Source organism: Cyprinodon tularosa, unplaced genomic scaffold (assembly GCF_016077235.1).
Source record: "Cyprinodon tularosa strain WSP-4 unplaced genomic scaffold, ASM1607723v1 ctg195, whole genome shotgun sequence".
NCBI classification, from domain to species: domain Eukaryota; kingdom Metazoa; phylum Chordata; class Actinopteri; order Cyprinodontiformes; family Cyprinodontidae; genus Cyprinodon; species Cyprinodon tularosa.
This window is the reverse complement of record NW_024038707.1, coordinates 194,315-207,080: the sequence shown is the minus strand read 5'-3', so window position 1 is coordinate 207,080 and position 12,766 is coordinate 194,315. Positions and strand designations below refer to the sequence as shown.

At 40.8% G+C, this 12,766-nt stretch overlaps 1 pseudogene; it reads left to right on the top strand.

Moving 5' to 3' along the window:
* Nucleotides 1–11,251, top strand: part of LOC119782540 — a 106,966-nt pseudogene extending 95,715 nt beyond the window's left edge.
* Nucleotides 11,252–12,766: the final 1,515 nt, after the last annotated feature.

Below are 12,766 nucleotides of genomic sequence, written 5' to 3'. Positions count from 1 at the left end.
TGCATGTTGATTCTCCTCTTGTTTTTGTGTCTAAGGCCGTATTTACTGATCTTGAGATCCTGGCTGCGCTGTTTGCGAGCTCCATCCATGATGTAGATCACCCTGGAGTTTCCAACCAGTTCCTCATCAACACCAGTGAGTTTTACGGAAGAGGATTAGGGCCACTGGAAAAAAAAAAAAAAGTTAACTGATTTTTAAATTTCATGTTATTTTAAACATGGGGAAAAAAAGTCAGAATTCTGACTTTAATCTCAGAATTCTGACAGATAACAAACATGTTAGCATCAAGCCATAGTCATGTCTGTTTTAGAGACTAGCTCTCTTGTTTTAATGACCTTCTGCTCCTCCATTAATGAGGGGACCCCTCGGATTCGTAAAAAGTTGCCTAATTCCGTCATTTTCCACCAATGTGTCACTGGCCACCTCAAACAACTCACATCTTTGTCAGTGAAGCTGAGTGCTCCACATCTCTTCCTTCATGGTGCCTATCTACATTAAGATCCAACATTCTGAGATTAAAGTCAGAATTCTGAGAAAAAAGTCAGAATTCTGAGAAAAAAGTCAGAATTCTGAGAAAAAAGTCAGAATTCTGAGATTAAAGTCAGAATTCTGAGATTAAAGTCAGAATTCTGAATTTTTCCCATACTAAACTGAAATAAAATTTAAAAATCAGTTATCTTTTTTTTTTCCCAGTGGCCCTAATCCTCTTCCGTAGAGTTTAAATAGTTTCACTCTGTTTATTTACAATGGCCCAAAAATGCTACAATGGTACTTCAAATGCATAAATCCATGGCTAATACAAAAAATACTACAAACACAACATTTTGACTAATATGGAAAACACTTGCAAAGGTAAACTATGCACAAGAGAAATGGTGCAATCACATAACACCAAGAGCAAATAAAAAACACAAAATGCAAATAAAAAACCCTCGTAATCACATAAATGATGCTAAACTACAAAACATGTGCAAAGAAAACAAACTGCTTTAAGTTAACAGAAGTGCTTCAGCCTGCAAGGGGGGGATAATGGTGAGCTCAAATGGGACCAGTCCCTAATAAAGGCTGATTTATACTCAGAAACCAGGTCGTCTGCGTGTGTCGCAGTTAAAGGAATAGTACACCCAAAACATGATTAGCCTTCATTTTCTACTCACCCCCATGCTGAACAACACTCTGGAGTACTTTTTTGATATCTCAAATGCATCTGGAGATCTGGGAGGCTTCTTGCTGTCTGCTGACATTCAAATAATGGAGGTCTATGGTGCCCGAGGCAGAAAGGTCCATAAAAGTCCACAAAAAACGTGTCAATATTCCTCCATACTGCTCATCCAATGTATTCCAAAGAACTCATGCTCTTCCTCAACACTGAAGTCCTCAGACATTTTTCTTTCGTTGTTTCTTTCTTTTCCACAGGTAAACAGCACATTTCTTCTTATACGCTTGCATTATCGGCAGAGCAGACGCTGAATGCGCACTTTCATCTGGTTTGGTCTGCCGTCCATTCCGCAGACACTGCTGCGCCTCTCAAAAACTGTAGGTGACCGCAGACAGTAGGCATGTGATTGGTCAAATCTACATCCTCTCTACACTATGCATATTTCCTGTTTGGTACCTTACTGGCCTGTTTTGTTTGTATGACCGCCATTGTGGAAAATGACTCGTGAAGTTGGACCAGCTAGAAGAGCGAGATGGGACCGTTTTTCCACCTGGATCCCCGCTCTTTTTGGCCCTCGTGTCCCTCCGTTGTCGCACAAACTTGCCCCCACTTCCTCACCGCCTCGGCCGTATCTAGACCCACAGCTAGTTCCTGATTGTCCCTCTTGCGTTGTGGCATGGAATAACATAGCGCAGACCACGCTTCAATATTGGGCATAAATCAAAAATATCTGCAACAAGCTCACTGCGACACCCTGCTGCGGGACGATAACCAGGCTTTTAGACATAAAGGGGATGTTCGGTGTTTAAGATTTAAATGAAAACTCACCTTTTCTTTATTACCTTCAAATATCCTCTATATGGCATTCCATTCGTTATTTCTTTTTTTTCAGATTTAATTTATAGACAATAATTAGCAGTAATGTCTATGGTCTTATGCACTTGTTTTGTGTTAGTTTTATTTTTGCCCTTGCAGTGCTCATTGTAGTACGTTTGATGAGGTGCAGCGTGTGGAAGGCTTCGTGTCAATGACGGTTGTTTTATGTCTCATTCAGACTCCGAGCTGGCCCTGATGTACAATGACTTATCTGTCCTGGAGAATCATCACTTGGCTGTGGGTTTTAAGCTTCTGCAGGAGGACAACTGCGACATCTTCCAGAACCTGAGCAAAAAACAGAGACAGTCTCTCCGCAAAATGGTCATTGACATGGTAATACAAAAATACCTCATCTAAGACTTTTTTTCAAAGTTATTTGAATGCATTGGGTGTAATGGGATCTGATTGATGTTTTTTTGCAGGTGCTGGCCACTGACATGTCTAAACACATGAACCTCTTAGCAGATTTGAAAACTATGGTGGAGACAAAGAAAGTAACCAGTCTGGGTGTCCTCCTATTAGACAACTACTCGGATCGCATACAGGTGAGACAGAAGGAAATCTAACTTTAATGTGATAAATCAACATGTGTGTGACATGAAATAGAAATATCACGTACATTTCCGCTAGATAGTTATACACTTTTTTGTCAGTCAGTGATAACCCCCCCTCCCTCCCCACTACCCAAAAAGATCTAGGGAAGTTTGTGGCTTTAATGTCACAGAATGTGAAATCAGTTGAAGAGCCCTAAATATTTGTACGATGCTTTAATGGCATCCGTATAAATTCAGACTGTGGGAGAACAGCAGTGGTGGTATTATTGGACCTTAGTGCCTCATTCAACACTGTAGAACACTCTATCCTTTCCAATAAAAGTTCAGGAACAATCCACTGGACTTTGTTTCCAAGTTTGAAGACGTTTCGCTTCCCATCCAGGAAGCTTTTTCAAATCAAAATGTCTGAAATACAGGTGCTGGTCATAAAATTAGAATATCATGAAAAAGTAGATTGATTTCAGTAATTCCATTTAAAAAGTGAAACTTGTATATTATATTCATACATTACATACAAACTCATATATTTCAGATGTTTATTTTGTTTAATTTTGATGATTACAAATGACAACAAATGAAAATCTCAAATTCATCATATCAGAAAATTAGAATATTACTGAAGACCAATAAAAACAAAGGATTTATAGAAATGTTGGCCAACTGAAAAGTATGAGCATGAAAAGTATGAGCATGTACAGCACTCAGTATTTAGTTGGGCCTCCTTTGGCCTGTATTACTGCAGCAATGCGGCGTGGCATGGAGTCGATCAGTCTGTGGCACTGCTCAGGTGTTATGATAGCCCAGGTTGCTCTAATAGTGGCTTTTAGCTCTTCTGAATTGTTGGGTCTGGTGTATTGCATCTTCTTCTTCACAATACCCCATAGATTTTCTATGGGGTTAAGGTCAGGAGAGTTTGCTGGCCAATTAAGAACAGGGATACCATGGTCCTTCAACCAGGTACTGGTAGCTTTGGCACTGTGTGCAGGTGCCAAGTCCTGTTGGAAAATGAAATCTGCATCTCCAAAAAGTTGGTCAGCTGCAGGAAGCATGAAGTGCTCTAAAACTTCCTGGTATGTGGCTGCGTTGACCCTGGACCTCAGAAAACACAATGGACCAACACCAGCAGATGACATGGCACCCCAAACCATCACTGACTGTGGAAACTTTACACTGGACTTCAAGCAACGTGGATGAAGTGCCTCTCTTCTTTTCCTCCAGACTCTGGGACCTTGATTTCCAAAGGAAATGCAAAATTTACTTTCATCAGAGAACATGACTTTGGACCACTCACCAGCAGTCCAGTCCTGTTTCTCTTTAGCCCAGGCAAGACGCTTCTGACGCTGTCTGTGGTTCAAGAGTGGCTTGACACAAGGAATGCGACAGCAGAAACCCATGTCTTTCATACGTCTGTGTGTGGTGGTTCTTGAAGCACTCACTCCAGCTGCAGTCCACTCTTTGTGAATCTCCCCCACATTTTTGAAGGGGTTTTGTTTCACAATCCTCTCCAGGGTGCGGTTATCTCTCTTGCTTGTACACTTTTTTCGACCACATCTTTTCCTTCCCTTCGCCTCTCTATTAATGTGCTTGGACACTGAGCTCTGTGAACAGCCAGCCTCTTTAGCGATGACCTTTTGTGTCTTACCCTCCTTGTGCAAGGTGTCGATGGTCGTCTTTTGGACAACTGTCAAGTCAGCAGTCTTCCCCATGATTGTGTAGCCTATAGAACTAGACTGAAAGACCATTTAAAGGCTTTTGCAGGTGGTTTGAGTTAATTAGCTGATTAGAGTGTGGCACCAGGGGCCATCAATTTTGAACCTTTTCACAATATTCTAATTTTCTGATATGATGAATTTGAGATTTTCATTTGTTGTCATTTGTAATCATCAAAATTAAACAAAATAAACATCTGAAATATATGAGTTTGTATGTAATGTATGAATATAATATACAAGTTTCACTTTTTAAATGGAATTACTGAAATCAATCTACTTTTTCATGATATTCAAATTTTATGACCAGCACCTGTAGTGTTGAGTTTGAGTCTTGTTTTTGTTTAGAAAACACGCAAATTGAAACAGATAAACGGGTCCCCCCATTGGAATGGGGGTCATTTGGCTTCTTCTGCTAGCCTGCAATGCCCCGTACCTGTCCTTTGCCTGGTCCTGTCGAGGACTAAAATTTTCACATTTTGGATAAAGACAATAGGTGGTTTGAGAGGGGCGTGAAGGAAGCCATCTATGTTAAGAAAGAAAAACCAACCTTAAACAGAGGGGGGTGGACTCACATTGCATCTTTCAAAAACCTACAATGCAGCAATTGAGTTGATCCCTTCCTGCAATCATCGCAGCTTTAACCCCTTTACAGGGGAACAAAAGACCTCGCCTATTCAGCCAGGCCAACAATTCCCTTAAACGACCCCCCTTTCTGAGACATATACAGGTATGGTGCGTTGCAGGCTAACAAAAGAAGCCAAACAACCCCCATTCCAAGGGGTGGACCCATTTATCTGTTTCAATTTGCATTTTTTCTAAGCTGAAACCAGGCTTTGTTGGGCTACTATATAAAGCCTCGAAATCAAAGCTATTTCTGAAATTTTGAATTGAAAAAGCTTAATGGATCGGAAGAGAAACGTCTTCAAACTTGTAAACAATGTCCAGCGTTTTTTTTGTTTTTTTTTACGTTTTTGGAATGACTATGACCTGGATGACTGAGAATCTTCACCAGCATCACTCTATTCTATTAGAGCACCAAGAAAATTGGGTTTGTCTTTCTGGTCCAGCACTATTCCTAACTGAAGGCCTTTTAAGTAACATCACAGTAGAAACCACAAAAATTACATGTGGCGTTCACCAAGGCTTTATTTTAGGGCACACTTTATTTAGTATCTACAGGCTTTCTGTAAATCTGATCTTAATAAAAATGTGTTATCATAACAACACATATTGCTTCTCGGCCTTTGGGCTAAGATCAAGTGTAGTATCTTTTGTGGGGAGTGGTAGCCTAGTGGTTAGAGCATTGCGCTTGGGTACCGGATGTTCTGATTTCAACTCCCATGGACTGCCACTCTGGGTTCCTGAGCAAGACCCTTAACCCCACACTGCTCCCTGGGCGCCCCATGATAGCCTCCACTGCTTGGGTTAAATGCAGAGAGTTAATTTCATTGCTTTGTACTCTGCCAGTGCAATGACAATAAAAGCTGGAAAAGATTAAACACAGCTTGATCACAATGTCAACAAGTGACGATTTACTCTGTCAAGCAGTTGATGTCCCTAAATTGGAAACTGCAATTGCAAAAACGTAAATTTAAGTGAGCCAATTTTTCTAAAAATGTCCCTTGATATTAGCAGATAAAGATAATTTAAGTTTACAATGAAAAATAAGCTTATCTTATTTCAAAATCAAATGTTTGTGTTTTAAGGGCAAAAATACCAGTTCTATCCCCTATTGACCTGCTCACATTTAGGCTAAATACACTTGGTTTGACATTTAAACTCTTTTTTAAGATCTTTTCTTTCAGTGCTTCAAATAAATCCAAGCAAAACTGATGTAATATATATTTTCCATCGCAGGGAAGAGCTTTTAAAAGAGAGGTAGCATGATAAACATGATTTACATAGAGTGGAGCTCAAGCTAGAGCAGAACAAGCGTTGATCATAAAACTAACTTTCAGGTGTCTACAAATGGGGAAAATCACAGCTTTGGGAAATTTTTCCCCGGTGGAAATGGGACAAGCAGCTCGCAGGCTGGCTGGGATCTGTGGCAGTTTATTAATTCATTCTTATTTTGCCTTCTAAATGCAGGTTCTTCAGAACATGGTGCACTGTGCAGACCTAAGCAACCCTACCAAACCTCTTGAACTGTACCGTAAGTGGACTGATCGCATCATGGTGGAGTTTTTCACTCAGGGGGACAGAGAGAGAGACAAAGGAATGGAGATAAGCCCCATGTGCGACAAACACAATGCCTCCATAGAGAAGAATCAGGTATGTAGTAGAGAGCCTTCAATGGTAGAGGAAAGCATGCTAGGGACACTTAGCATGGGGTTAGATAACTGTCAACAAAAACAAATGCTTAGGTGTCTAAATATCCTAATGCACTGGAAAAAATCCAAATCTTGATAAGTATTTTTTTCTTAAAATAATCTGTTCTTTGATTGAGTAGATAAAAGTGACATTTTGCCAATGGAACAAGACAATTTACTCTTAAAATAGGAAAACACAACTGCATTGTCTTATTTCAAGTGCATTTTATCTAATTATCTTATTTTAAGAGTAGAAATACTACTTCCATTGGCAAATTACCTCATTTACCTACTCAAATTAAGGGTAAATACACTTAATTTAAGAAAATTTTACTTATTTCTAAATTGTTTTTCCACTGTGTAGGTTAGTGTGAATACATTTAAGATTTGTATTTTCGTTCGAAAATACTTGCTACAGAGCAACAATGCAACAGGTACAAAGCGGAGTGGCAGCCTAGTGGTTATAGCATTGGAATCCAGAGGTTCTGAGTTCAAGACCCACTCGCACAGAATTCCACTCTGTGTCCCTGAGCAAAATGGCAGCCCACTGCTCCCCAAATAGATGGGTTAAATCCAGGGGGTTCATTTTGTTGCACTGTACTCGTCACAGTGTAATGACAATAAAAGCTGGGGGGAAAAAAATCAATGTTTACAAGTAAGAATCACAAATCTACTAAACATATCTCATATTTTCAATACGGATTAACAATTTAAAAGAGTATGATAAATAAATTTACAAATACAAATCATAAATAATCTAGTAGGAATCATACGTTCTGTAGCATAAATTACGAATTTACGAATACAAATCACAAATTTTACAAATACGAATCTGAAATTTTCAAATAGAAATCATATATTAATGGCTACAAATCACAAATCTGAGTATGAATCTCTAATTTACAAGTAGAAATCACAAGTTTGCTAAAAAGAAACACAGATTAAAAGTGAATCGTAAATTGGTGGCTATGAAGCTTTTACACTACCAGTTGGTCATGGTAATGCACCTAAAAGATGTTAGCTAACAGCCCTTTAAACAATGAGATAAGAACAAAAACCGTAAACCGAACATCATGTCCTTTTTTTTTTACTGTTCTCTAGGCTTATACAGTTATAATATAGTTCAGTTGCTGGTTCTGCTCCCATCTTCTTCCTTTTCTTCTCATTGAAAGGAGGGCTGTGTCCAAACATCCTCCCTAACCTTTACATGAAGCGCTACATAATGGTTATGCCATTTTGTATAAGTCTCTGAATGTACAGTGGAGGAAAAAGTAGTGGACTCAAAATTTCCCACAATGCACCTTGAAAAGTAGTGTGCAACCATGGTGGTTCAGACACAGTCGAGGTTTTCATTCAACTTTCAAGTGAATCACTGATATCAACTGGGAGGGAGTGTTACAGCTTTATCAACGGTTGTAGATTCATATTCGTACATTTGGGATTTCTGCTGTATTGTTGTCCAAATGCAACTTTGTAACATGTATCCATAACTTATTAACTTGTATTCTCACAAATAAAAGATTTTATGTCTCATGTATGTATGAATTAACAATACGGAACAAGTACAAATCTTAAAGGAAAAGTCTGGTCAGCAAGGAATAATCAATTGATCATTATTTATGCCTAAAACTAATAGTGATCTAATACACTGAGCGTAAGTAAAAAAATTTCAAAACAATTATTTTCGTTGCTATCGCTGAGTCTGGGAGCGGCCATTTTTGCCCAAATATACACTATATTGCCAAAAGTATTTGCTCACCTGCCTTGACTCACATATGAGCTTAAGTGACATCCCGTTCCTAATCCATAGGGTTCAATATGACGTCGGTCCACCCTTTGCAGCTAGAACAGCTTCAACTCTTCTGGGAAGGCTGTCCACAAGGTTTAGGAGTGTGTTTATGGGAATTTTTGACCATTCTTCCAGAAGCGCATTTGTGAGGTCGCACACTGATGTTGGACGAGAAGGCCTGGCTCTCAGTCTCCGCTCTAATTCATCCCAAAGGTGTTCTATCGGGTTGAGGTCAGGACTCTGTGCAGGCCAGTCAAGTTCATCCACACCAGACTCTGTCATCCATGTCTTTATGGACCTTGCTTTGTGCACTGGTGCACAGTCATGTTGGAAGAGGAAGGGGCCAGCTCCAAACTGTTCCCACAAAGTTGGGAGCATGGAATTGTCCAAAATGTCTTGGTATGCTGAAGCATTCAGAGTTCCTTTCACTGGAACTAAGGGGCCAAGCCCAGCTCCTGAAAAACAACCTCACACCATAATCCCCCCTCCACCAAACTTTACACTTGGCACAATGCAGTCAGACAAGTACCGTTCTCCTGGCAACCGCCAAACCCAGACCCGTCCATCAGATTGCCAGATGGAGAAGCGCGATTCGTCACTCCAGAGAACGCGTCTCCACTGCTCTAGAGTCCAGTGGCGGCGTGCTTTACACCACCGCATCCGACGCTTTGCATTGCACTTGGTGATGTATGGCTTGGATGCAGCTGCTCGACCATGGAAACCCATTCCATGAAGCTCTCTGCGCACTGTTCTTGAGCTAATCTGAAGGCCACATGAAGTTTGGAGGTCTGTAGTGATTGACTCTGCAGAAAGTTGGCGACCTCTTCGCACTATGCGCGTCAGCATCCGCTGACCCCGCTCCGTCAGTTTACGTGGCCTACCTCTTCGTGGCTGAGTTGCTGTCGTTCCCAAACACTTCCATTTTCTTATAATACAGCTGACAGTTGACTGTGGAATATTTAGGAGCGAGGAAATTTCACGACTGGATTTGTTGCACAGGTGGCATCCTATCACAGTTCCACGCTGGAATTCACTGAGCTCCTGAGAGCGACCCATTCTTTCACAAATGTTTGTAAAAACAGTCTGCATGCCTAGGTGCTTGAATTTATACACCTGTGGCCATGGAAGTGATTGGAACACCTGATTCCAATAATTTGGATGGGTGAGCAAATACTTTTGGCAATATAGTGTATGTGCGGGGGCCCTGGGGCTCACTGACAGAAGCGGGGCTGCCGTACACTGGTGCCACCGGGCCCTCTGACCACCATCAGTAGACAATGCAAGTGAAGTGTCTTGCCCAAGGACACAACGACACTGAAAGTCGGAGTCGGGGCTTGAACCGTCAATCTTTCGATTTCAGGGCAAACTCCTACATCCAACGTCACTGTCGCTCCACTACTGCCTGGAACTACTAGACGCATCTGCAATCATCAACAGTTATTGAAGATTTCCAGAGGACTTCACCATTGAAATTCACCAGAGCTATAGTGAAACTGACAATGCCCACGTGCATGGCAGCTGGATGGTGGAATACATCTGGTAAAAGTAAAAAAAGAGAGTTATTTCACCTTTCTGATTCCTGATCCTCCACGGACGGGTTGGTCGTTGGATCGCCAACTTGAAGAGAGAGGATTTGCCATCGAACTTCTGGCCAGAGAAAAAACATGTAATATGTAGCCAACATTTGGAAGAAGAACGTTTTCAAGATGACTTGGATAATAGCGCGTTGTGACAAACACCAGATACAGCACTGGGACTTCATCAACAGCCGATACCGCACCGTGACGTCACAAACATGGATGCCTCCAGTAAAGCACATTTAAATGAAAATTACTCTTATTTAAAACACTTATTTATTGAACAGTATGTAATAATTTAATATTTAAAGTACTTTCAGAAGTTTGAATTCTGAATATGACCAGACTTCCTCTTTAAGCTAACGGACATTTGCTGACGGACTTTTTCAAAGTCAGACACCTACGCATTTTTTTATTGAGTGTTTTCCACTGTGCAAAAAACTGACTAACATTTTGGGTTCGTTTTCAGGTTGGTTTCATCGACTACATCGTTCATCCACTCTGGGAGACGTGGGCTGACCTGGTGCATCCTGATGCTCAGGAGATCTTGGACACATTGGAGGACAACAGAGAATGGTATCAGAGCATGATCCCTCGAAGCCCCTCACCCAGCCCAGATGGGCAGGAAGAGAGCGGCTCTCTGGAGGAAGCTTCCGCAACCGGCTGCGGCCCAGGCTCCACCACAGCTGAGAAGTTCCAGTTCGTTCTGACCTTGGAGGAAGAAGGCGAGTCTGACACAGAGAGCTTGCCTGAAGAAGAGAGGGGCCGAAAACATGGCGCCGCATTTGATTCAGGATCCGTCTCAACACGACGGCTCAACAAAATCCTCACCAGTGACTCGGGCAGGACATTTTCTTTGGACTCTGAGAAGGATATGGCAGAAGACAGAGAAACAGACCAAGAAGGCCTCTCTGAGGTCCCGCGTTTCAGACTCGGCACATAGCACCACCCACAGAGGTGTCCCTCTAGTTCTTCTTTATTTCAAACAAATCAATGTCAGTTCCTTGGCCTCTGTCACTGTTCTTCCCTCACTTTAAATTGGACGCCATCTTTTTCTGGGTTCCCTCAAACGGGAAGACAGTAAGGCTCAAGGTTGTGGGGAGCATAACGAGGGTGTGCAGCTCTACACCGTGGTCACTTGCACTGAAAAAAAAAGCAATAGATCTGAACACCGTTCCATGAAGGACATAGAACAACTTTCCTACCTGTCAGTTGTGTTCTCTGTTTTCATTAACCAAGACAAGTAGAAAAAAAAAAACACATCCTAGCAGCGACTCAAAGTTCTACGAAGACTAAAGACAGAGAAGTCTTTTGAAAATTCGTAATGGAACTGAAAAACTGAAGGATCATTTTTGAAAAGGTCTATTCAGACTTCTTGTTATGCAGGCTGTGAGGACAATGCCATAACTGTGGCGTTTTACCCAGAATGTTGTCGTGTTTCTTATCCTTATTTATACACCTGTTAGAGATTCGGTCCAAACAGAAGACAGAAGAATGACGTTATTGGAGTAAAAGGACATGGAGGAAGACGAACATGTGGAAAACTAAACGTAGCAAATGTTTGGACTGATTAATTTACTGTAACCATACTGGCACACCAATGCTTGTTTTTGCTTGTGATGCACACTGCTGTCTTGTTTTGTTTATCAGACAGGTAGGATCTTTATTATGTTTTTAATTTCTATTTTATAGCCCTAAACTAGGACTTTTTTTTATTTTATCCAAAGACTAACAAAGCTACAGTAGTAGCCATTCAAAATGGCCACTCCCTGTCAAAGGGCAGCCGAACTGCAGCAAAACCCACTCCAATTTTCAGCCACTGACTCCACTGAAGTACAGGGTCTGACCAGGAGATGATGTTTCTCTTCAGATCTTAATCTCCACAAATCATGACAGAAAGAATATTTTAGATGTTAAAAAAAGTAAATAGGGGACTAGCCAAGGTACAGCCAAGGGCCCATCAAGGAAAGTTGTCTGTTAAGGCGTTATATCCAAGGACGTTTAGGAAAAGCAGGTGCTGCCTCCTAGTGTCTGAACATGGAAACTATTGGGTCTGAACCAAAGTTTTGCTTTAAAAATGTTATCAGTTTTTTTTTTCTTTTTTTAGTAAGTTTTCAATTTTTTATTCCTTTGAAAATAGAAATTTACATTCTAGAAGTTTGGCTAAAATGTGTGTCTCTTGTCCAATTTGCGGAGTTTTATTTTTATACACTAACAAGCACTGATAGTCATTTTTAAGGGCTTAAGCCAAAACAGGAACACGCTGATAGCAATCAGCAAAAAAATGTCAAAATGTGACCAGCTTTGAACACTCTTAGCTCTGCATTCAATTCTTCTTTAGTCATCTGTTTTATAACTGTTGGTTTATTTCTATTTTTATTTTAAACAACTCGACATACTAGATTGATGTAGCTGAAACAACCCCAAAGGGGAAACCAACAGAGAGCTGACTATGCCACATTTTTCCTCTTTTTTTTCCCCTCTCATAGATCAATATTTTTCTCTTTTGAGGGGAAACAGTCAATGATACCAAACAAGTGCCAAGCAAGCCTGACAAAAGCAGTACTGTAATTTCCATTTTGCCACTGGCTACTTTCCATCAGCAGCTGATAAAGCCGGCCAATTGTAGCGCTCTGTGTGCCAACCGGACCTTACTGTCTGTGATCAGTTTTTTTTTTTACTCCTTTTCACTTCACTGAATCTGACATTGTCTTAAAACAGTGATTTCATTTTGTGATTGATTTTATTTGGTTGACATTTTTAGTTTATTATTGTTTTGCGTTGTTGGTT